The sequence below is a fragment of the Suricata suricatta genome, chromosome X, assembly GCF_006229205.1.
Source record: "Suricata suricatta isolate VVHF042 chromosome X, meerkat_22Aug2017_6uvM2_HiC, whole genome shotgun sequence".
Taxonomy (NCBI): domain Eukaryota; kingdom Metazoa; phylum Chordata; class Mammalia; order Carnivora; family Herpestidae; genus Suricata; species Suricata suricatta.
The window spans coordinates 74531865-74554497 of NC_043717.1; the positions used below are offsets into that span (position 1 = coordinate 74531865).

A 22633-nucleotide genomic window follows, 5' to 3' on the forward strand; every position below is an offset into this window, starting at 1 on the left:
CTACACCCATTGCTTTTACCCAAGCTCATACACAGAGTCTAGTTTCAATGCCAAGAGAAATACTCCAACTCCATGTTACCACCCGTTTTGTTATATAAATTCTCCCCCTATAATTAGTATCTTTACACACACACACACACACACACACACACACACAATTTAGTTTTATCATTAGTAGGATGAACCTTATACAAACACACACACATCTATGTAAATTGTGTGTGTTTTAAAAAATAACAAGTACCTGACCTACAACATAGACCCTAGACTTCAACTGAGACAGTAAAATAAACTAGACGTATGTAAACTCCACTCCTTACTTATAAAGTTGTAGATTTTTCAGAGCCAGCATGGCATTAAAATGAGAGTAGTGAACTATTCTCTAAAAAGATTCTCTTCTTGGGGCACCTGGGTAGCTCAGTCAGTTAAGTAGTGACTTCGGCTCAGGTCATGATCTTGAGGTCTGTGGGTTCGAGCCCCATGTCAGGCTTGCTGCTGTCAGTGCAGAGCTCACTTCATATCCTTTGTCTCCCTCTCTCTCTGCCCCCCCCACTTGCACTATCAAAAAACCAAAGAAACATTAAAATACATATACATAAAAAATTCTCTTCTCCCTCTCTCCCCTCCAAATGACCATGGGAACTAAAATAAAGTCTACTTTCTAGAACATTAGGAAAGCATCTTATGTGCTTCCCTATGCCGGAGAATTAAGAATTCCTTCCTCATCAGTATTGATTATTCTTTACTCTTAAATGAATGTGAGACATTAGAAAACAAAGGCACCTAGGTCAATCAGAAGGGCATGTAACTCTTGATCTCAGGATCATTAGTTCAAGCCCCACATTGGGTGTAGAGATTACTACTACTACTACTACTACTAATAATAATAATAATAATAAACTTTAAAAAAGAATATTAGAAAACAATTTAAAAATGGACTATTCCTATCCTTTCTGTTACCTAGGATTAAATTAACAATAGCATCAAGAGGGAAAAACACATTTTCTTTAAAAGGTCTCAAAATATCAATTGCATTTAAATAAGAATTTCTTTAAGTAACAAACACCAATAAATCCTACTTGTAAGGTCTGCCTAAACAACCACTAGGGGAAAATGTTTTAACAGATGAAAATTGCTTTCACACTGGTAATTCCTGACTTGGGACCAACAATCTTATATAATACTGATTTTTTATACATTTTGGCCAAATAGAATGCATCATATCAAACATTTGGACATACCAAATCTCATCCTTCCAAGTTTATTCAAGAGATGTGTTGATACACAGATGATGCTGGATGTATAAGGCTTTTATTAAAATACTAAAGGCCCAGGGGTGCCTGGGTGGCGCAGTCAGTTAAGAGTCTGACTCTTGATCTCAGTTTGGGTTATGATCTCACAGTTCGTGAGTTCAGGACCCACATTGGGCTCTATGCTGATGATGTGGAGCCTACTTGGGATTCTCTCTCTCTCCATCTCTCTCTCTCTGCCCCTATCCTCCTTGTGCTCTTGCTCTCTCTCTCTCAAAATAAATAAATAAACTTAAAAATTTTTATTTAAAAAAATAATAAAGAACTGAACACTTGAAAGGAGTGCTTGTTACTTTAAGTGGTTCACACCGGAAAGTACTCCAGTGTAACAACCCAAACTTTCCAAAAATTCATATAATTTTTGCCAGAAATTACATTTTGTTTTTAAAGACAATAAAAGAATGAGTCTTAATAAACAGTAAGCACAGAGAGGGCTAAGTCATAAATGATAAGCACTTACGGAGCAATACTTTTAGGAGAGAAAAACCTAGAACCTTCCCCTAAAGCTGAGATAAACTACCTGAGGAAGGAAAAAATATGTTTTTAGAAATATGTTAAAATATGGCCTATTTTGATGGTTCTCAGGGCCACCAGCTCCTTGCAGTATTAACTGTTAATATTTTATACCCACTTTCATTTTACCAGGAATAACTCTTATTTACTAGAACAGCAATGTGTGGAAGTCCCATCAGAAGGAGTGCCAATTAAGAATAAAGAAATTAGTCAGTACTGCCAAATATATACAAAAAGGCACTTTATATACTGTTGACAGAAGCATAAATTGATACAAGCTTAACAGAAAGCAATTTGGAAATACGCATCTTACACCATACCTCCCAAACTAGTTATTTCACTTTGTGCTTCTAGGAATATCCTCAGGAACTAATCAGAGATCCACACACAAACAAACATAGACAAGACTCATCATTGTTATAAAAAGAACATAAAGATGAAGAACTAATTTCAAATACCCAAATGGATGGATACTGGTAAAATAAAGATGCATCAATATGATTAAATACTACACTCTCATGAAATGAAGCACTGTCAAAGCATATTTAAGGATATGTTCAAGATACACCCACTTTCACTGGCTTAACAAGAAACTTGAACAATATCAACAACCTATTCAAATGTATGCAGGCTACAAGCTGAAATGTTAACCTCTCCTAAAGTTGTAGAATTATCAGTGATTTTTAGTTTTATCCTTATATTTTTCCTACTCTTTCTAAAACTTCTGCAGTGAACATATTAGTTTCATCATTTAATAAATAAGGAGAGAACAGAGCACCAGTCTTTCAATTAATTCTAGTGTGTGTCTGTGTTTATGTGTTGATAAGTGACAATGAATAAGCCCCCTAAAGGCATTTGCTGCTACTCAAGTGGCAAAGTGACACTGTAAAAGGATCCAGAAGTTGACTTCAACTGCTCTACCAAAAGATTAGACACTTTTGTTTCTAAACTAACTAGACTCAGAATAAAAGAAATTTCTTTTGCTCATGCAACATAATCAACAAAGCAGAATAAAGTTCCTTTTTTCTTGCTGTAACTACAATGTTAAATGTTTCCTAAAGCTAACTAACTGTCCTTTTTTTGGTTCCCTATGCCAAAATGTGACTAACAACAATTGACTACTATTGGCAAATGAATGGATAATATCAAAAAACCAGACAATACTGAGGGATTCTACGTGGAATGAAATACAGATAACTTCTCAAAAGCCCAGGGTTCTACTCGCTTATCCTATTAAAATAAGCAGGAACTCAAATGCCAGATGATATCTGCATAAGGTTTAATAGCCATCCTGTCACACTTGCCAACTCTTCTGCCCCCACAAAGGAAAAGGGTTTTCATATGACCAGAATCAGCCCTCTAGGGGGAATCAAGGCCTTCTCTCAGAAAAGGTATCATAAGCAAAAGGCATCAGGTGGGGATCACCTCTCTGCCTTCCACTCAGGTGCTAAAAAGGATTTTGACGTGAGGGCATTTCAGAAGTGAAGTCTCCATCAGTATCCACTTGTTTACTGCCTCAACTCTGGGACCAACTTCTCTGAACTTCAGAGTGTATCATGTTACCTAAGACTGTCTTGCTTCAGACATTTCAATCAACTGTGATATCACATTACAAATGCGTACTTGCTTCAAAAAGAAGCAGGCAGAAAAGGCTGAATCATTTCTTTCCCTCAAAGTTTTCATTTCAAAATGTTTCGGGTAACAGTAAAGTATCATTAAGTAATCTCACTTCCTGTAAGGCCCAGACAGCGAGAAGCGTGTCCTGCAATAACCTCAAAACGGCCCAGCAGCACAGAGTCCACAAAACTACACACTATCAAAAGAAAACAGCTGATACACATACGATTGCACTGTAACATACAATACAATATCTACTTGAAAATTAATGTTTTTACTCTAAAGTCAAGGGAAAGCGATCTGCGGCTGCTGGTTAACTCAACTGGGTTTAGCCAGTGCTTGTGAAGTTAAGCCCACAAATTTGATGCTTATGTGAACTAGTTCACATGATGGTGGTCAAACTTACCAGTCTGCCAGAGTCCGTCCGCTGGTTTACCTGTTGGCCCAGTGTAATTATTGTTAGAGTCCTCACCCCTTTTTTGGCTAAAACATCCCTAGTAGTAACTCTAGTGATAACCCTGACTCTGGTCCCACAAGAGAACAAGGCAAGAATGTATGCTACATCTGCAAAAGCCAACCTTCACTAGTGGAGAGACATATGAACTGCTGATTGAATCCACTGTCTCGTACGAATGGACAAGTAATTGAAAGTACCAGCTTTGTGCCATTAGGCATACATATGCATACACACATGCACAATTCTTTATTCCAAGTGTTTCAACAATGTAAAAATATGACAATCACAGTTTACATACAATGGAATATTTATAACCCAACTTCTAAAATCTAGATTAAAACCTTAATTGATAGGGGTGCCTGGGTGGCTCCGTCAGTTAAGCACCCGACTTCAGCTCGGGTCATATCTCACGGTTCGTGAGTCTGAGCCCTGTGTTGGGCTCTGTGCTGACAGCTCAGAGCCTGGAGCCTGCTTTGGATTCTGTGTTTCCCTTTCTCTGCCCCATCTGCACTCAGTCTCTTTCTCTCCCAAAATAAACATTAAAAAATTTTTTAAACCTTAATTGATAAATCCAAACTTAAGTATTCAATTCCTCATTGTACAAAACACATGCTTGTATTTTAAGTACATAAAATAAGTCAGATCTCTTAAAAGATCTCTCCATATAGGTTCTTAATTTATGACTTTTAAAGACTATAATCCCATTTAAGAAGTTGTATTTACCCTTTAACTTTAAAAGTCAGAGAAAAAGATATTTCCAAATTAACTTTAGCAATCAAGCAAAAATTCCAGCCTTGCAGGGATACATATTTTATTACTCATTTTTTTTACAAAATAATGCAAGTAACTATAACTTCCCATCTATGATTTTCTGGAAAATACGGGTTAGCAACCTTAGAGCTGCATATCAAATGAAGTAATTGGTTCCCAATCAATGGTGAAAGACCAAAGCAAGCCAGAGAGTTTCTGGCCTAACCCAGATGCTGTAAGCTTAAGGAATTTTTCACATAAGTTCAGGCTCTTAGAATAGTCTGTGCCTAGTACACCCTAATATTCAGTTTACTAAGAAAAAATGTATTTCACCTGGCGAATCTGAAAAAGAAAGACTATAGATTAACAGGATATGGTCCTATGCTTCATCGAAGGCTAAAGAAATAGACCATGAAGTTCCAATGTAACACAATGCCCTGCTGAGAGGCAGTCTACCATGGAAGTTAGGAGCCAAAATGCTGGAGCCAGATGGCCTGGGCCCAGCTCCTGGCTGGGCCCCTTACTAGTGCTGTGACCTGAGGCAAGTTATTTAACCTCTTTACCTCATTTGCCACACTCTAAAATGAAGGTAATACGATTACTACCTGTTGTGAGGACTTTTGTGAGACTCAAATCAAGCTGATCTCACAAGCTCTGGCCATTATAAACTTTAGTTTTTCAAAAGCACCAAGTTTAATCTCTCACCTCAGACTCTAGCACATACTTTTCCTTCTGCCAAGGATATTCTCTTCTCCCCTTTCCTGGCTTCCTTTAGGTCTTAGTTTAAATAGCACTTTTAAAAGCCTTCCTTGACCTCCCCACATTATGTCAGGTATCTCTGCTATTTGGTCTCTGGGCACCCATACAGCACAGTACTTAAACTTGCTCAAGTTTCTGTTCCCTTGCTGGGCTGTAAGCTCCTTAAAGGCAGAGGTCATACCCATTGTGATCCCCACTATAATCCACAGGACCTAACACAGTACAAGTACACTGTAGATGCTTACCAGATGCAGAAGGGAAGCCAAAGAATGACTTCCAAGTTAAATCTTTCACTCTTATGTAGATGTGTATGCCTCTTCAAATCTGACCTATATAAAAGCACTTCCTCTCATAGAACTGAGAAGCTTGAAATTAAACAGAAGTGCCATATTCTAACAGAATACACACTTGATGCCCATTTTGGGGAGGATTCAGGACTTTGAAAGCAGACCAAATAACAGTCTGTTCAGTGTGTTTATTTATTATTTCCTGTCTCGTATTCCAAAGCCTTTATTTAAGTAAGGATTATTACAGCAAAATTATATAGCTAGTATATCCCCCTGAATATTATCAGCTAGGCTAAATGAAACCCAGAAGTGCCACTGGCATAGGTGGGGAGAAGAAAAGGAAGGGGAGACCATGAACATGGAAGTGCATAAAAGAAAGGGGAAAGAGTGAAAATATATTTGGTATTCTGGAGGGTGGTAGAGCAACATCAGCCGCTCATCTATAAGGCACCATTGGGTGGCACCAGTGTCCCTGGCTTTCCAGTACAGATCTGGAACTAGGAGATAAAGCTGTCAGGCTATGTTGCAGAGAGCTTAGGTTGAATGTTCAGAAGTCTATTTTCCATATACCAATAGGCAGATGCAATTTGCTAGATGTGCAAGTTCTCTGCATATGCCGTCAACATTCAACACACCGGTCATCAGGATCCTGTGTTTATCAGAGACACCTGAGGGGGAAGTGTGTGACCATTCTTGACTGACAAAATGTGTCCACTCACTATTCTAAATGCAGACATACTCAGTAGAGTAACGGGACAGGAATTCTCAGATGAATGAGCATGGGGGGATGGGGGGATAGGGATCAAAATAACCTAGAAAGCTTTTTCTTTTCTTTCTTTTTATTTTGGAGAGAAAGAGAGTACACAGCAGGGGAGAGGGGCAGAGGGGGAGAGAGAGAATCTTAAGCAGGCTTCATGCTCAGCACAGAGCCCAATGCAGGGCTTCATGTCACAAGCCTGAGATCATGACCTAAGCTGCAATCAAGAGTCAGCGCTCAACTGACTGAGCCACTCAGGCACCACCTGCCCCCAGTTTTTTTTTTTTAAGAAAGCTTTTTCCAACTATTAGGCTGACCCTTATGAAACTGCAAATAGTCAAAACCTGCTACATAAAAAAAAACCCAGCAATTTCAAATGGTTCAACCTAATACACAGATATTTAGAATCACTGGCTTAATGAGCCATCGTTACTGAGAAGAGTGTCATATTTCTAAAGTTTATGGGTGAGGGGGGTTGAGGACGCATGCATAGTTTGGCCTTAAGTCATGAAAAATTAACTAAGCTCAGAAATGGAAACAACCAATTTCTTAAGGGTAGGGAATAAATTAAACTGTTAAAAACATTAGATGAGGAAAGATGTAAACATAAAAAAATTTATATTAAGTGTAAAAAAGCAAATTACAACACAGTTTGTAACTTGTCTTTTAAGGATATCTACATAGTTTTTTTGGTGGAGAAATGTTCTATAGGGAACATATTCTCTAGAAAAAATATGGAAGGATGTGTACTAAAAAATATCAATAGCTGTCTCCAAGTAGAAGGATTACATATTTTGTCTTTTTATCTAGACAGGTTTTATACAATAAACATGTATAACAATTTTGGATTCTGGAACAGAATAAAAAAAGACTGGTAGAAGAACTAGAGAAATTCAAATAAATTGTATAGTTTAGTTACGAGAATTATACCAATGTTACATTAAATGTTAACATTAAGGGGGAGCCAGGTAAAGATACACAGAACCTGTGAACTTCTTTACAAATCTGCTGTAAATCTAAAATTATTCCAAAATGAAGCACTTATTTAAAAAAAAATAAGCCATCTACTAAGATCACATTTGAAAATCTAGAAGAAAGAATGCATTTGGTTAAGAGATCCCGACATATAAACAAGAATATGTTGGAAGAAAACTTTTTTGACAGTAAGTCCCCATGCCCTCTAGCATGACAGCAGAAAGCTGTGAAGACTATTACATATGGCCTCTCCTGAATACGAAAGTGATGTCAGCTTATTAGACACAGACTCACTGAAGCAGGAAGCAAACGGTTAAGTCTCTCTCTTCTTTGGTTTTATAATCACCATTGCTGAAAACTAACCACCATAACATTTCTATTTGAGGAAAGGAATTAAATATAAGATACCTGGAACAACCAATTTCCTTTGTAATATTTTTTAAAACCCAGTTTCTTAAATCCTGGGTAGAGGCAGGTGCATGTACATGCATCTGTTCAAAAAGTATTCCATGAACATATACTATGACCTGTACTCATGTATCTATTCAATAGATATTGTAAGCAGACATCAGACTAACACTGAGACCAGACATATAGGTAGAATCAAAAAGGAGGGTCACCTGTGAAGGCAACCCTTTAATAATAGCCCAACCAGACAATTACATACTTCTTTAAAATCTAATAATAATAGCTACCCTCTATCCAGTTATGTACCTATTACTGCTTAGGTATTAGTTGTCTTGCCTAAAATGTACTTTTGAAAAACTTCTGTCAAATACTAGGGCAAAGAAAAGTTTTCAAAGCCAAAACATGAAAGTGAGGTTCTGAAAAACAATCAAGGAAAATGCAGAGCTGGAAAACACAAACCAGAAACTGAAACTCCAGATCAATTTCACCTGCAGACCACTAGCCAGATGTTAAAAATGACACTGCCTTCTGGCTACACCACTATTCTGGCAAACATAAAATTTGGAATAGGCTAGTTCCACCGTGGAACATATCTAACAGAGGTTTTATTACTTGGGAGGTTTCATTACTTAAGAATTTAAAATGCCTCAATATAAGGCAATTTTGCACAGGATGAGATCTGCAAAAGGCACTTAAAAAAGAGATTTAAAGGGGCGCCTGAGTGGCTTAGTTGGTTAAGCATGCAACTTAGGCTCAGGTCATGATCTCCCAGTTCATGGGTTGGAGCCCCGCATCCGGCTCTGTGCTGTGAGCTCAAAGCCTGGAGCCTGCTTAGGATTCTGTGTCTCCCTCACCCTCTCTGCCCCTCCCATGCTCACCCTCTGTCTCTCTCTGTCTCTCAAAAATAAACATTAAAAATAAATTTTGATGGATATAAAGAGAAGCAGCAAAGCACTAAAAACTCCCAAGCAGAGCAGGAGTCTTTTTCCCATCTCCGTGAATCACTACTGTTTAAAGAGGGGGACAATGTATCATATACAGGTCAGCTAAGAAACTTCCTACTAACAGGTACTGCCTTTTATCACTGAAGCATTTAACTTCTGCTGCATCTGCAATGTAATTAATGCGCCTATAAGACACGCTGTTGCAATTATTTCTGAAACATTTAATCTAAAATGTATCATCATTTTTAATGTTTTTTAAAATATTTATTTTTGAGAGACAGAGCACAAGCAGAAGAGGGACAGAGAGAGGGAGACAGAGAATCCACCAGGCTGAGCTGTCAGCACAGAACCCGACACAAGGCTTGAGTTCACAGACTGTGAGATCATGACCTGAGTAGAAGTGGGATGTTTAACCAACTGAGCCACCCATGTGCCCCTAATGTTTATTTATTTTTGAGAAAAAGGGAGAGACAGAGTGCAAGCAGGGGAGGGGCAGAGAGAGAGGGAGACAGAATCTGAACCAGGCTTCAGGCTGAGCAGTCAGCACAGAGCTGAACATGTGGCTCAAACTCACAAACTGAAATCGTGACCTGAGCTGAAGTCACACACTTAACTGAGTCACCCAGGTGCCCCTGTTTTGCTTTGTTTTGTTATGATGTTTAAAATGTATCAGCTTTAAACTAGGTTATAATGTAATCCTCCTTCAAGCATCTGCAACCAATGTGAGCAGCAGTAAAAGGTAAGAAGGCAGTTTGCTTTTGTACGTACATGGGCCAATCTGCTGTTTACTCTTCCTCAAAAGCAAAACCAAGGTCAGCCCAGAGGAAGGCTTGAATGCAACAGCTATCTGTTACTACACATCTTCGGGTGTGATAGTTCTGTGACAGTGGCTTACAGGCCAGATCTTTAAAGAATAAGAAAAGGGATTATCCTGATAGTTTCAACACCTCCATCTTCGGGTTTCCAGGGTTGCCGTGCCAGTAAGTAGAAGAGGAAGGCACTGAGGTTCAGTGCCTGGTGCCAAGCCCAGGCAACATCCTGCTCTTTCAGCAGCAATGGGGCAGTGACGGTAAGAGCAAGAAAAAAAAATTTTTAAAGGACTAGCAATAGCAGAATGTGGCCCCAGACCTGGCCAAGTACCAAGTTCATCACAAATTCTCAAAGTTTAGAAGATCATTTCACAGAACAATCTTATGTGACCCAAATATGTAACTATGACACTCTGAAAGGTCACTGATTTTCTTTCACACAGAGAGAGAGAGGTCAGCAGCAGAGGAAACAAATCTTAAGAACTGATTTTTCATCCTAAACAAAGTCTGAATCACTCTCCCCAAGGCAGAAGAAACTTTCTCATAATCTCATTACAAAATGTTGTAACATCTAGAGGAAAAGGGACACAGAAAATTACCTTAGCATTACATTAGACAGGAAGAAATCAAGTCTAGGTTGAGAAACAATACTCTGGCCAAAATAAGCTGCTTCAAAAGAATCGCTTGTGTATAGCTGACAGGTGGTAACTAGACATTGTGGTGATCCGTTTGCAATGTATACAAACATCAAATCACTATGTTGTACACCTGAAACTAATACAATATTGTGTACAACTACAAAAATAACAAAATAAGGGATACATCTTTGATTACCTATTCAATGAATCAATAATCCCACTTTCGAAAAAAGAGTTTTGACTCAGTTTTGCAGATTTCCACTGGAGACTGTGGTATCACCAAATTAAACACGGTGAGGCTTCTCAATATGCTCTTAGCTTAAGGAACACCGTAGGCTACAACTTGTTTTTAAAATATGTCTTTAGGAGTGCCTGCGTGGCTCAGTAGGTTAAGCATCCGACTTTGGCTCAGGTCATGATCTCGCAGTTGAAGGGTTTGAGCCCTGTGTCGGGCTCTGTGCTGACAGCTCAGAGCCTGGAGCCTGCTTCAGATTCTGTGTCTCCCTCTCTCTCTGACCCTCCCATGCTTGTTCTCTCAACAATAAACATTAAAAAAAATAAATAAACAAAATATGTCTTTACAGCACTAACTGGAGTTGAGATTCCTGGTTTTCAAACCCTAAGGCACACTACCTACTCCCACTCCTTTGGCAATGCCCTAGTATAGGATCCATCTCCTCTTTCCGGCCTATGGTGCCCTAAGTGACAGGTCCCTTCAATCAAAGGTGGGGAGGGAGGTGTCCAATCTTCCCCAGTTGAGGACAACTAGAAACAAAATTATATATAAGCACTTTCTCCCTAAGAGGTTTTAAAAACTGCAAGACAGCAGGGTTAGACCTTGGAGAGAAAGAGATCAGCTGTCTGAAAGCTGTATTAGGGACAGCTCCCTAATACATTTCACCAAATGTTTCACTGCAACCACAGGCCAATCACTCCACACAAACATTTCATGTAACCAAAGAACAAGGACATAAATACAGGCTACCATAGAGATAAGAAAGGTTGTGGGTAGCTATCTGGGCACCGGTATGCTTCCTCTCAAGGGCCAGGGTGCCATCTTGCAGAGGCTACGGCAGCCTCCAGGGTGAGCCCACTGAGCTAGAAGTCAAGACAGCTAGCAGGGCTGGTGCAAGTGTTGTTTTAAGCCCACTGAGTAATCTGTACTTCTGGGGTCGAGAATCACCCCTCATTCACTTCTACCCACCCAGTACCAAAACAAATGCTGTGAAAGTGAGGTGGGGGAACTCTATTTCAAAACAGGAATAAAAAGAGGCAGAGGTTTCATGAAGGCTTCCATTTTGCAGCTGTCTCTTCTAAAACTACTTTATAGGAGGGTGCCTGGGTGGCTCAACTGGTTAAGTGTCCGACTCCTGATTTCAGCTCAAGTTATGATCTTATGGTTCTAGAGCTCAAGCCCTACATTGTCAGGTTCAATGCTGTTAGTCTTGGGATATTCTCCCTCTCTCTCTCTCTCTCTCTCTCTCTCTCTCTCAAAACAAACAAATGTAAAAAATAAAATGCCTTTAAGGGATACCACTTTTAAAGAATAAATTCTTTGGGGGATATTTCCTAAAGAAAGCTACTGCCCTACAAACATTTTAATACTCAACAGTCTCTTGGAGGTCAAGAGAATATTAAAATATAAATTAAAAATCTGCTTCCACATAAAAATCCTGGCCTTTATACTGGCACTAAAAACAAAATCTAGGAATCCAAAAATTTCTGGGAGGAAAATTTAGAGTTGTACAACATCTTTATGAGTTTAATCATTTTGCTTAAAAATGTGTAATGTAACTGTATTTGCATGGATATGCTAATGCTTACATTTCTTTCTATTTGGGGAAATAAACACCACATAGCTTTGCATCTGTGGGTTGCTGTAATTCACCAACAGTGAGCCTGAACCCTGCAACTTTTCTAGTTTCCTGGTTATGGAAACTACTTGCTTCACAGAAATTCTAACAGAATCCTGGTAAGGAACTGACTGGGCACCAAGGGAAACCTAAATGCTTTCCAAAGACTTTAAACCATCCTAGATCAACATTGCAAATGACCAAATGCTGAAGGTTTCTGTGGATCCAGGTATGAGAATATCGATTTTCCTGGCCTGCTTTTCTCTTTTCTGCTCTACTTGTCTGAAACACATTCAGCCAGTTCTGGCCAGTTTGACCCCTTGGTCCAGTTGTGATTTTTTAACTATTCTTTTAAGCTTCTTCTCAACTTAGTATCTTCAGTGGTCATGTGGAACATAAGATCTTTTACTTGGATTCACACCATGAGATTAATGAGGGTTGTGTCTTCTGTTTTCAAAGCCATGACTGAATTTTAAGCTCATTCACCAAGATCCTGTTTCCTGTGTGAGGGAAATTTTCAGTTTTCCGTTCGAGAAGCAGAACAACTGACATATTCCGAGCATAGTGATGATCACCATCTTAATGCTAGCTCTCCAGATTTTCTTTGATGACTCATCACTCAGGTACCCCAGGGGAGTGGTCCTTCAAAACCCTGTCATTATTTTTTTATAGCATTAAAATACATTAACCACATATTAAAGGTAATAAACAGAATACCTAAGAGAAAACACTAATGTTTCCAACACCCTCTGTAATAGTCAAATTTCACAAGCTCCTCTCTCATTAATCAATACAGAACGTCTATTCTGACTCCTCTGTAAATCTGCTACCTTGACAACCGAGATGAGAGAAAAATCCTGGTGCTGCAAAATCAGTTCCCAAAAAGCCAAGATGCACAGCTTGCAAGAACAGGGATGTTGTTTCAATCGCCATAACAAAAACATGAGCAGGTACACACTTGGTCTTGTCATTCACACTACTGTATACAAGGTTGACTCTACTTTTTTTTTAAATTTTTTAATGTTTTTTATTTATTTTTGAGAGACAGAAAGAGACAGCACGAGCAGGGGAGGGTCAGAGAGAGAGGGAGACACAGAATTTGAAGCAGGCTCCAGGCTCTCAGCTAGCTGTCAGCACAGAGCCTGAGGTGGGGCTCAAACCCCCAAACTGTGAGATCATGACTTGAGCCGAAGCCGGACTCTTAACCAACTGAGCCACCCAGGTGCCCCAAGGTAGACTCTACTTTTGTTACTCTATTGCTTTCGTGAAAAATGGCTAAAGTATCAAAAAGTATTCAGTGGAATGTAAAGTAAGGTATTTCCACCTCTAAATCTATAGCACAAACCCAGAGGAGGTTATAAAGGAACCTTTGGTGGATGTGCTTAATGAATGCTTCAGGACGGGGCACCTGGGTGGCTCAGTCAGTTAAGCCTCCAACTTTGGCTCAGGTCATGATCTCGCAGCCTGTGGGTTGGAGCCCCATGTCAGGATCTGTGCTGACAGCTCAGAACCTGGAGCCTGCTTCAGATTCTGCATCTCCTTCTCTCTCTGCCCCCCACCACTCGCACTCTGTCTCTCTTTCTCAAAAGTGAATAAACATTTAAATAAATAAATACATAAATGCTTCAGGAGGACATGAAAGAGCAGAATACAAGACATACTTGCTCAAATCAAACTTGATCGTCTAACACAGTCCTCCTAATATTCAAGGAGACTTTGTGACTGAGATGCCACAAAAATTCACACTGCTACAGATAACCTCGACTTCACTTTCATAGGTTGTAAAAGAATACAAGTATACTCACACCTTTACCAAAAATTAGAGCAGTTGGGTGTTCTCTGAGTCAAAGCAACTGTTCAAGCTCAGTTTGAAAATCTTATTAAAATCAAACTCCACCCAAGAAAGACTGCTAATGACATTTTGATATATCACACTTACACACCACTACTAGTTAACTACAATTTTAAGAATATGTTCATGGTTAAATTCAAAACAGAACTGCAATGGTTCAACATTGAGAATTTTATTTTTTTTCATGTTTATTTATTTTTGATAGAGAGACAGACAGACAGACAGACAGAGCATAAGCAAGGGAGGGGCAGAGAAAGGGGGAGACACAGAATCCAAAGCAGGCTCCAAGCTCTGAGCTGTCAGCACATAGCTCAACGCAGGGCTCTAACTCATGAATTGTGAGATCATGACCTGAACCGAATTCGGACACTTAACCAATTGAGCTACCCAGGTACCCCAAACACTGAGAATTTTAAAATTCCTTGGTTGTTTTTAATTTTTTGAATGTTTATTTTTCAGAGAGAGACAGACAGACAGACAGCATGAGCAGGTAAGGGGCAGAGTGAGGGGGAGACACAGAATCTGAAACAGGCTTCAGGCTCCGAGCTGTCAGCATAGAACCTGACAAGGTGCTCGAACCCATGAACCATAAGATTATGACGTGAGCCAAAATTGGATGCTTAACTGATTGAGCCACCCAAGCACTCTGAAATTCCTTGGTTATTTACTTTGGGTGACTGTGGCTTTTTTTTTTTTTTTGTAAGATTACAGTTTGCCCTAGAAACCAGTTATTTTAACTAGAACATTGTATTTACATGGCAGTGTTTTTCTTTTCTCAACTTATTCATAATTACCAATCATGAAAGATGCTCATACAATAATGCCAAGTTGAAGAAAGCAAATTACAAATCGGTATATACAGTAAGAACCCAAGTGTGCATGCAAGTGCCCATACATGTGTATACACAGTTTATGTGTACAAACACACATACCCAAAAGTTGATAATAGGTCTCTCTCTGGGTATGGAATTACAGTGACTATATTCTTTATACTTATACTTTCAGTGCAAAAAATTTAGAAAATACAAATAGTATTTTTAACAAATGGAGAAACTATAAAAAAAAATACCAGAGTGCTCACTAAACACAAGGCACCACAATTCTAGCATAGCATCATTGTATAAGGCATAATAACAGGATCGTGAGTATCCTCCAGTGTGTAAATGTTTCATACTATTATCTGTATAACTTTATCAAATTCACTAGAATTTTTCAAATTCAAATTTAGAAATTCACTAGAGAATTGTACAGGGTACAAAATAAAAGTATGCCTTACACTGCCTTCCGTTAGCAACACTGCCTTTTCCACCAGAGATAACTACTCATGGTACATATCAATCGACCTTTTTGTATTATCCATACACGTAAGGAAGGTTCTGTTGGTTTTTAGATAAGTGGAATCACGGTATATGAATAGTGCAGACTCCCTCCTTCAACAATGTACTTTGGAACTCCTGTGTCAGTTTATATAGCTCTGAAGGGGTTTCTTTCCTTCATTGCTCTATAAGTCATTCCGCTCTTGATGGATATTCACGTTGCTGTTAACTTTTCACTGGTCATAACGTGTAGATATTTCCCGAGTTTCCTAACAGTATTGCTGTGTCAAAATATACTGTACATTTAAAAATATATATATGTACATTTTAAAATGAGAGGATTTGGGAATTTTTTTTTAACAAGAAGCCATACAATTTGTACTCTCAGAAACAAGGTATAATGGTGCCCATCTCTTTGCTAAAAGTGGATATTATATTTAGTTTTGCCAATGTACTTGTGAAAAAGGGTTTTCATTTCCTTCATTATGTGACCTGAAGACAAGTAAACAGAGTATACAGTAGAAGCCTTTTAATCTAATGTTATTTAGTTGATTAGTTAATCGAGACAGTTTATTAGTTAATAGAAAAGGTCAATTAAGATAATAAAAAAATATGCACATGACAAACATTTCATTTTATCTTCACTTCATGAGTAGTAAATGTACACTCATCAAACTTTTGATAGAGGGCCAAGAGGTCAAGACTTTTTTTCTTTAACTCTAAGCTCTCTGATTCTGAAGAAATTTAAACTGAATTCTTAGAAGAAAATGTAAAACTTTGAAGAATTTAAAAGATAGTTACAAAGCACTATGAGTGAAGAAACCCTTAGATTTTTATACTTATTTTATATGAATCTTTTATCATCTCATTCACACCTAACTGGACAGTAGTAACTTGCTTTCATCAAGTCTCCAAAACACTGGATTTGTTTTGTTATAATGACCTGAATGTAAGTATCACCCAGTTTCAACAACTATTCACATGTGCTGAATTTTCTTTCTTTTACGTTAGGTGCACTCTGCACTTCCACCCTATCCCCCATATAACTGGAAACAAATCCCTCACATTGTATCATTTCATGTGTGAATTTTCACAGGTTAAGTAACAAAGGCATCTGTTCTAATGGTGGGTCCTCAAACATACCGGCACACTGGAGACCCCCCTACTAATCCCAGATGTTCAGTGCAGTGTATTTTATATAGGGAATGAAGAGCATCATGTAATGTGGTGGGTCATTTTAAATAGAGATCAATTAAAGTTTCCGCCACATATGTAAATGGTATTTTCCCCTAGTGTGTCTCTTGCATTTTTACTTTGTTATGGTCGTCTTATGCTTTCTGGAAGTTGTTTTTTAAATATATACTTAAAATTTAAACTACATCCTTAATTTCTTTTTGTAGATGATGTGAAGCAGGGATCCAGTTCTTTTCAATGTCCAACTGTCCTAACTCAATTTCCATTTTCAACATTACCCACAGGGCATTTAAAAAAACTAAAGTGTCAGATTTCTACCTGATAAAAGAAAGCTATGCAAACAAAACAGTAAACCAACAGTCTAAGTTTAGCTTGCTAAACGCAAACTCCGATGTATTTAAAGGTTTGGGAACCGTTTTGGGAACCAGAACAATACCTGGCTCTGTCATTACCACTCTGGCTTACAGGTAGGATCTCCAAAGAACATCACAAAGGCGTGCACCTCTCTCTGAATCTCACTGGTTGCCATACCTCAAAATTTACATCACATTGAAATAGCCCAGTTAAGAACAAAATCAACTTTCCCAACCCTCTGTCCGTTCCTTAATGCTGCTCCTAGACTCCAAAGCCTTGTGGACATAGTAAAGAAAACGAATACTCTTCTGAACCACAGTTTCCCACAGAAGTGTAACTAAAAGGTACTAAAAGACAAGGTGAAATTTGTTAAATTTCCTTTATAACCCAGACACGTGATAATTCAGAAGGTTGCTTTATCTCTGGGCAAACTCTTTCTGTAAAGGACCAGAGAGTACATAGGCTTTCAGAGCTAGACATTCTCTCTGACTCCGATGTTGCATTTTGGATGCAGCCAGACAATACATAAATGAATGGATGTGGTTGTGTTCCAACAGAAGTTTATTTATAAAAATAGGTGGTGGGTAGAATTTGGAGATACCAGCAGTGTTTTGCCAGCCTTTGACTTATACCAATGATTGACCTTTATCAAATAGGAATCCACTACCCTAGCTGTCTACTCTTTTGAGCAGATACGGTGACACTGAAGGGACAAGTAATTATTTCAGTACCACCTTACAGAAATGAATACTCTCATAATTAATCACTAACCTTTTCCTGTAAGTTCTTCTCATAATATGAGCACATCCATTGTTCATCTCATAATATAAGCACATCCATTTTTCAAAGTGTCAAATTATAAGTCACCTTAAAGCTGATGCTTATTTTTAAACAAAATGAACAAGAAATAGTTACTATATAAGGAAAGTAACAGTCTAGACATACAACTTCAAAAGTATTTTTATTCATTATTCTGAGAATCAACAGTGAGTATAAGAAGCCTCCTATGTACATGGTCATGATTTGTGACCTCACTACTCAGAACATAGAAGTGAACTTTTAAAGGACACTTAAAGGAGAGCCCAAATTTGTTCTTTGGATCACTTACCAGAAAGCTTGATTTAAACATTATATATACTCTTGCCCCGTTTCAATTTAGAAAGTGAAACCAAAAATTGCCTTGGCACATCAGCATCTCTTTAATTTTAAAATATTAATTTTAACACTCCACAGCCTGGTTGAGGCAGAAATTATATTTTCAAGGCACAAACAATGGCAGCCATGTTAATATAGCAAGAGCATGTGTGAGTATGTATTCACACTCGAAGCCATCAAGGCAACTTGTTCACAGAATGCATTTGAGCTCCAGAATTGCTGAAAAGGAAAAATGTTCACACTGCTTCCAGAAATACTGAATATTATGCAGTCCAACAAGGAATAAAATTAAGGGACAAAGGCACACAAGACCCTTGGACACCCAGGGCACCATCCACAAAAGGATAAATTGATAAACTGGACATCATCAAAATGAAAGAGTTTTGTTCTTTGAAACTCCCTGTGAAGCAGCTGAAAGGCAAGCTATGGAGACTGGGAGAACATATTTGCAAACCATGTACCCAACAAAGGACTAGTATTTAGAATATATAAAGAACTTTTAGAACTCAACAGTGAAAAAAAAATCCAACTATAAAATGGACAAAATATGTGAACATATATTTCACCAAAGAGGATACAGAGATGGCAACTCAGTGCATGAGAAGATGTTCAACATCATTCGCTACTGGGGAAATGCAAATTAAAACTATGACAAGATATCACTAGACAGTAATAAGAATGGCTAAAATATAAAATAGTAACCACAGCAAATGCTAGCAAGGATAAGAGCATTCATATGCTGCTGGTGGTAATGTAAAGTGCCACTCTGGAAAACAATTTGGCAGTTGCTTTTAAAGTGAAACATATGGGCGCCTGGGTGGCTCAGTTGGTTAAGTGTCCGACTCTTGATCAGGACAACTCATGATCTCTCTTGATCAGGTCCCATGAAGTGGGATCGAGCCCCATGTCAGGTTCTGTGCTGGACATGAAGCCTGCTTCGGATTCTCTCTCTTCCTCTCTCTCTACCCCTCTCCCGCTCAAGCTTGCGTGTGCTCTCTCTCTAAATATAAATAAAAATAAATAAATAAAAGGAAACATGCAACTCCCTTAATAACCAGCAACTGCACTCTTGGGCATGTATCCCAAGGAAATGGAAATCTATGTTCACACAAAAAGCAGGACACAATTGTTCACAGAAGCTTTATTTATAATAGGTTATAAAGGAAAAAAAATAAAAACAAAAAACCAGGAACCAACCAGATGTCCTTCAACCACGGAATGGTGAAACTGGGGTACACCTACAACATGGAATATGACTCAGCAATGAAAAGGAACTGGACACTAGAGTCCCTACATGAATCTCCAGGGAACTACCCTGAGTGAAAAAAAACCCATCTCAGACTGTAACATATGTCTGATTCCATGTGTATACCTTTCTTTTTATTTTTTTAATGTTTTATTTATTTTTGATACAGAGAGAGACCCAGCATGAGAGGGGGAGGGGCAGAGAGAGGAGACACGGAACCGGAAGCAGTCTCCAGGCTCTGAGCTGTCAGCACAGAGCCTGGGCTCGAACCCACGAACGTGAGATCTGACCTGAGCCGAAGTCGGAGGCTTAACCGACTGAGCCACCCAGGCGCCCCTGTGTATACCTTTCTTGAAAGGACAAAATTATAGGCATGGAAAACAGATTTGTTGCTGCCCTGGCCCAGCGAGTGACAGACTATTGTGGCTATAAAAGGCAACACCAGGTATCCTTGAGGTGATGGAATTACTCTGTATCTTTACTGTGGAGGTGGTTACATGAATTTACCCATGTGATAACACTGCACAGAACTAAATACACACGCCCAAATGAGTGCATGTAAAACAGGTGATCTCTGATTCAGGTGGATAAACTGTATCTATTTCAATTACTTCATTGTTATATTATACTACAGTTATGCAGATGTTACCACTGGGGAAAATTAGAAAAAGATTATTATTTCTTACAACTGTATGAGAATCTACAGCCATATCAAAATGAGCAGTTAAAAGACAAAGAAAAGAAAAGAATATATAAGGCCAGCCAGTGATAGGAGTGGAAAAATAAAGCTTTTATTTTTGCTAACATCTCAGGAATTAAAAGTCAAGGAAGAGGGGAGGGAAGGAATACTAGGAAGAGAATCCATAATACAATCACCTCCTCCTCCCCTATGGAGGTTTAAGTTCCCCAGGATTTTATGCCTCTGATTTGAATGTTGTTGTTGTTAATAAATATAAACTGTATATACATCTATGTCTTCACAGCCCCACCACAACCATTCCAGACTATAAACTTGTGAAGAGGGTTTTCTTAACCATCATATCCTGGTGGCCTGGCACAAAATAAGGGACAGCTGAAGGAACGAGATAAGTTCAATGAGTGATAAATGAATGAATGAGATGCCAGTATATTCTTTAAAGTTCTTAGCCAATTAAAGTTACAAGGCAGTATGTATATATATTCACTTTCAAACTTCCAAAAGACACAAATTTTTTTGTTAAAAGTGTTATGCACACATTTCACTCGCAAGCAGAAGTTAACAATACCCAACTTTTGTAAAATGTCTACCAATTTATAGACTTCCACATGTACTAACTCATTTGATAAGATGGATTATGAATTATGCACACATCAATAGGAACAAGCATATGCAGATGTTTGAGAAAAACATTCTCAACAAATGTTATAACTAAGAACTTATGGCACAGTGTTAGTGCTACTTACTTCATATAATCACATATCTATCAATATAAGAACAAAGAATTCAAATCAGAGGACTTATGGCTCACTCTGCCAACCATCTGCTTTTACAGATGCAAAAAGCAAGAGAGGTTAGGTGATTTATTCAAGGTTATACAGTTAGCTAAGGCTGGATCCAGAGCCTCTCCAGAGTCCCAATTCATTTCTCCTCTTAAATTGAATTGAGCAAGACTCTCATTTCTCCACCGGTTCCATCCCTAACCAAAACACAAACAAAAATGTTAATGTGATTCACGAATTTTTTAATAGGGTTTTTAGGAGAAATGCTTTTAATTGTTAAAGTACACCTTCTCATGGATTTTTAAGTGTCAAATTACTTGTCATATCAGAACAATATGGTGCTTTACTCTATGGTGCGAGTATACTAATGGTTTAATGTTTCATCCTCCACCTGAATGGTGGAGAAGGTGTTAACTCCAACAGGAGTCTTACAGGTCTTAGAGTTTAGTAACTTCAATCAAAAAAGAGAGCTATTTTGCAATTCAAGAGGCCTTATGCTATAAAATGCTTGATTGATATCCTCATTGATGAACCTGTAATTGAATCTCCCATTGCATGCAGCCTTAGGTACCAAGAACAGTTAGAAGTGTTAAAGACAGAATATAAGAAAAACTAAAGAGAAGAACAACTACCAGGAAATGGGACTTTAATTAGGTTAAATCTCTGTTACGCAACAAGATGTAAGTAAGCATTAATTTAGAGGTCCTAGAATCAAAACACTAGAGGAACCTGATTTGTGCCCTAGTCCAACATCCTCATTTTTGTAGATGTAGAAACTGAGGCATTGATTAAGGACTTGACCAGTAAAGCACCCTGCTTACTTTTTCATAGGGATTCATTTTTTTAAATGTCATTTTGCCCTTATTCTGCATCTCACTGTCGTTTCTCGAAGCGATGGCTGATTTTTTTTAAGGTGAGAGACGAGAACAAAATTCATTTCAAGAGAGTGGGGGAAATGCCTTTGAAGGCGGAGATGCTGGAGTGCGAGTAGATATGACGTCCTATTTAAAATATGTAACCGCTTGATGGCGGTTAGGCAATGAATCATCTTCTCCTCGATTTTTCTATGTACTATAGACATCAGCCGCAATTCTTTCCGTAGGGTCCTCAAATGAGAGGAAGAGGAAGTGAATGAAGCTGATGCTAAATATAAGGCATTCGTGAGGACAGGGATGTAGACGGAACAGGGAAAAAATAAGAGCACGCTTCTGCTAGAATTCGGCCGTTTTCTAACGTACCTAAAGATACGGAAGCTAAGAAGAGATCGGACCCCAGGGCATCCCTCAAATACGAAGGGCGGATGCTGCTAGGGCAGTGGGGACCCCAGAGCACTCGGAGACAGAGCGACCTCGAGGGGACAAAATGGAGTTAAGGTCTAGGGGCGCCCTAAAGGTCGTTTGGAGGTTTGGCAAGCTCCTTTGGATAGGGTAATGGCAACGCACAGTAGCCTGGTCAGGAAGATGCTTCTGGCCCTCGGGGGATGGAGGGCGGTGGGCAGCAAGGAAGAGAGGGAGGCCGGGCTCTCGAGGACCCTGCACTTCTGCGGAGGAGAAACACTGAGACCCCAGGGAATCTTCCCAGCCCCAGGAGAGAGGCGGGCGGGTATATCGGCCGGGCTCCCGAAGAAAGCGAGCCCATTCCGGGAACTGGGACGTCCCCTCCACCTCCGAGGGGCTCAGGTGAGGGACAGCGGCGCCGCGGGAGCTGGGCCCCCGACTCCAACAAGGGTCAGCAGCCGGGGCTATCCTTACCAGAGACGCGGTCCACACGGCGTCTTCAAGCCGGCCGGCGCCTGGCACCCGGGAAGTACACGTTAGAACCGCGTGCCCGCTAGCGCTGGGGCGAGGAGGGGCGCGCCACGGAGGCCGGAGAAAAAGCCGCAGCGGCGCGCGCGCACCCGGACGGCCGGTGGAGGCGGGACAAGGCGCGGCGCGGCGCGAGCCCGGAAAAGACGCGCCCG

At 39.3% G+C, this 22633-nt stretch overlaps 1 protein-coding gene across 1 annotated transcript in view; it reads right to left on the reverse strand.

The window, feature by feature from the left end:
- Nucleotides 1–22627, reverse strand: part of ACSL4 (acyl-CoA synthetase long chain family member 4) — an 80509-nt gene extending 57882 nt beyond the window's left edge. The window contains exon 1 of the mRNA XM_029930356.1: nucleotides 22425–22627. The gene's annotated coding sequence lies outside the window, so the exon portion shown is untranslated. The remainder of the gene's footprint in view (nucleotides 1–22424) is intronic.
- Between the last annotated feature and the right edge of the window lie 6 nt (nucleotides 22628–22633).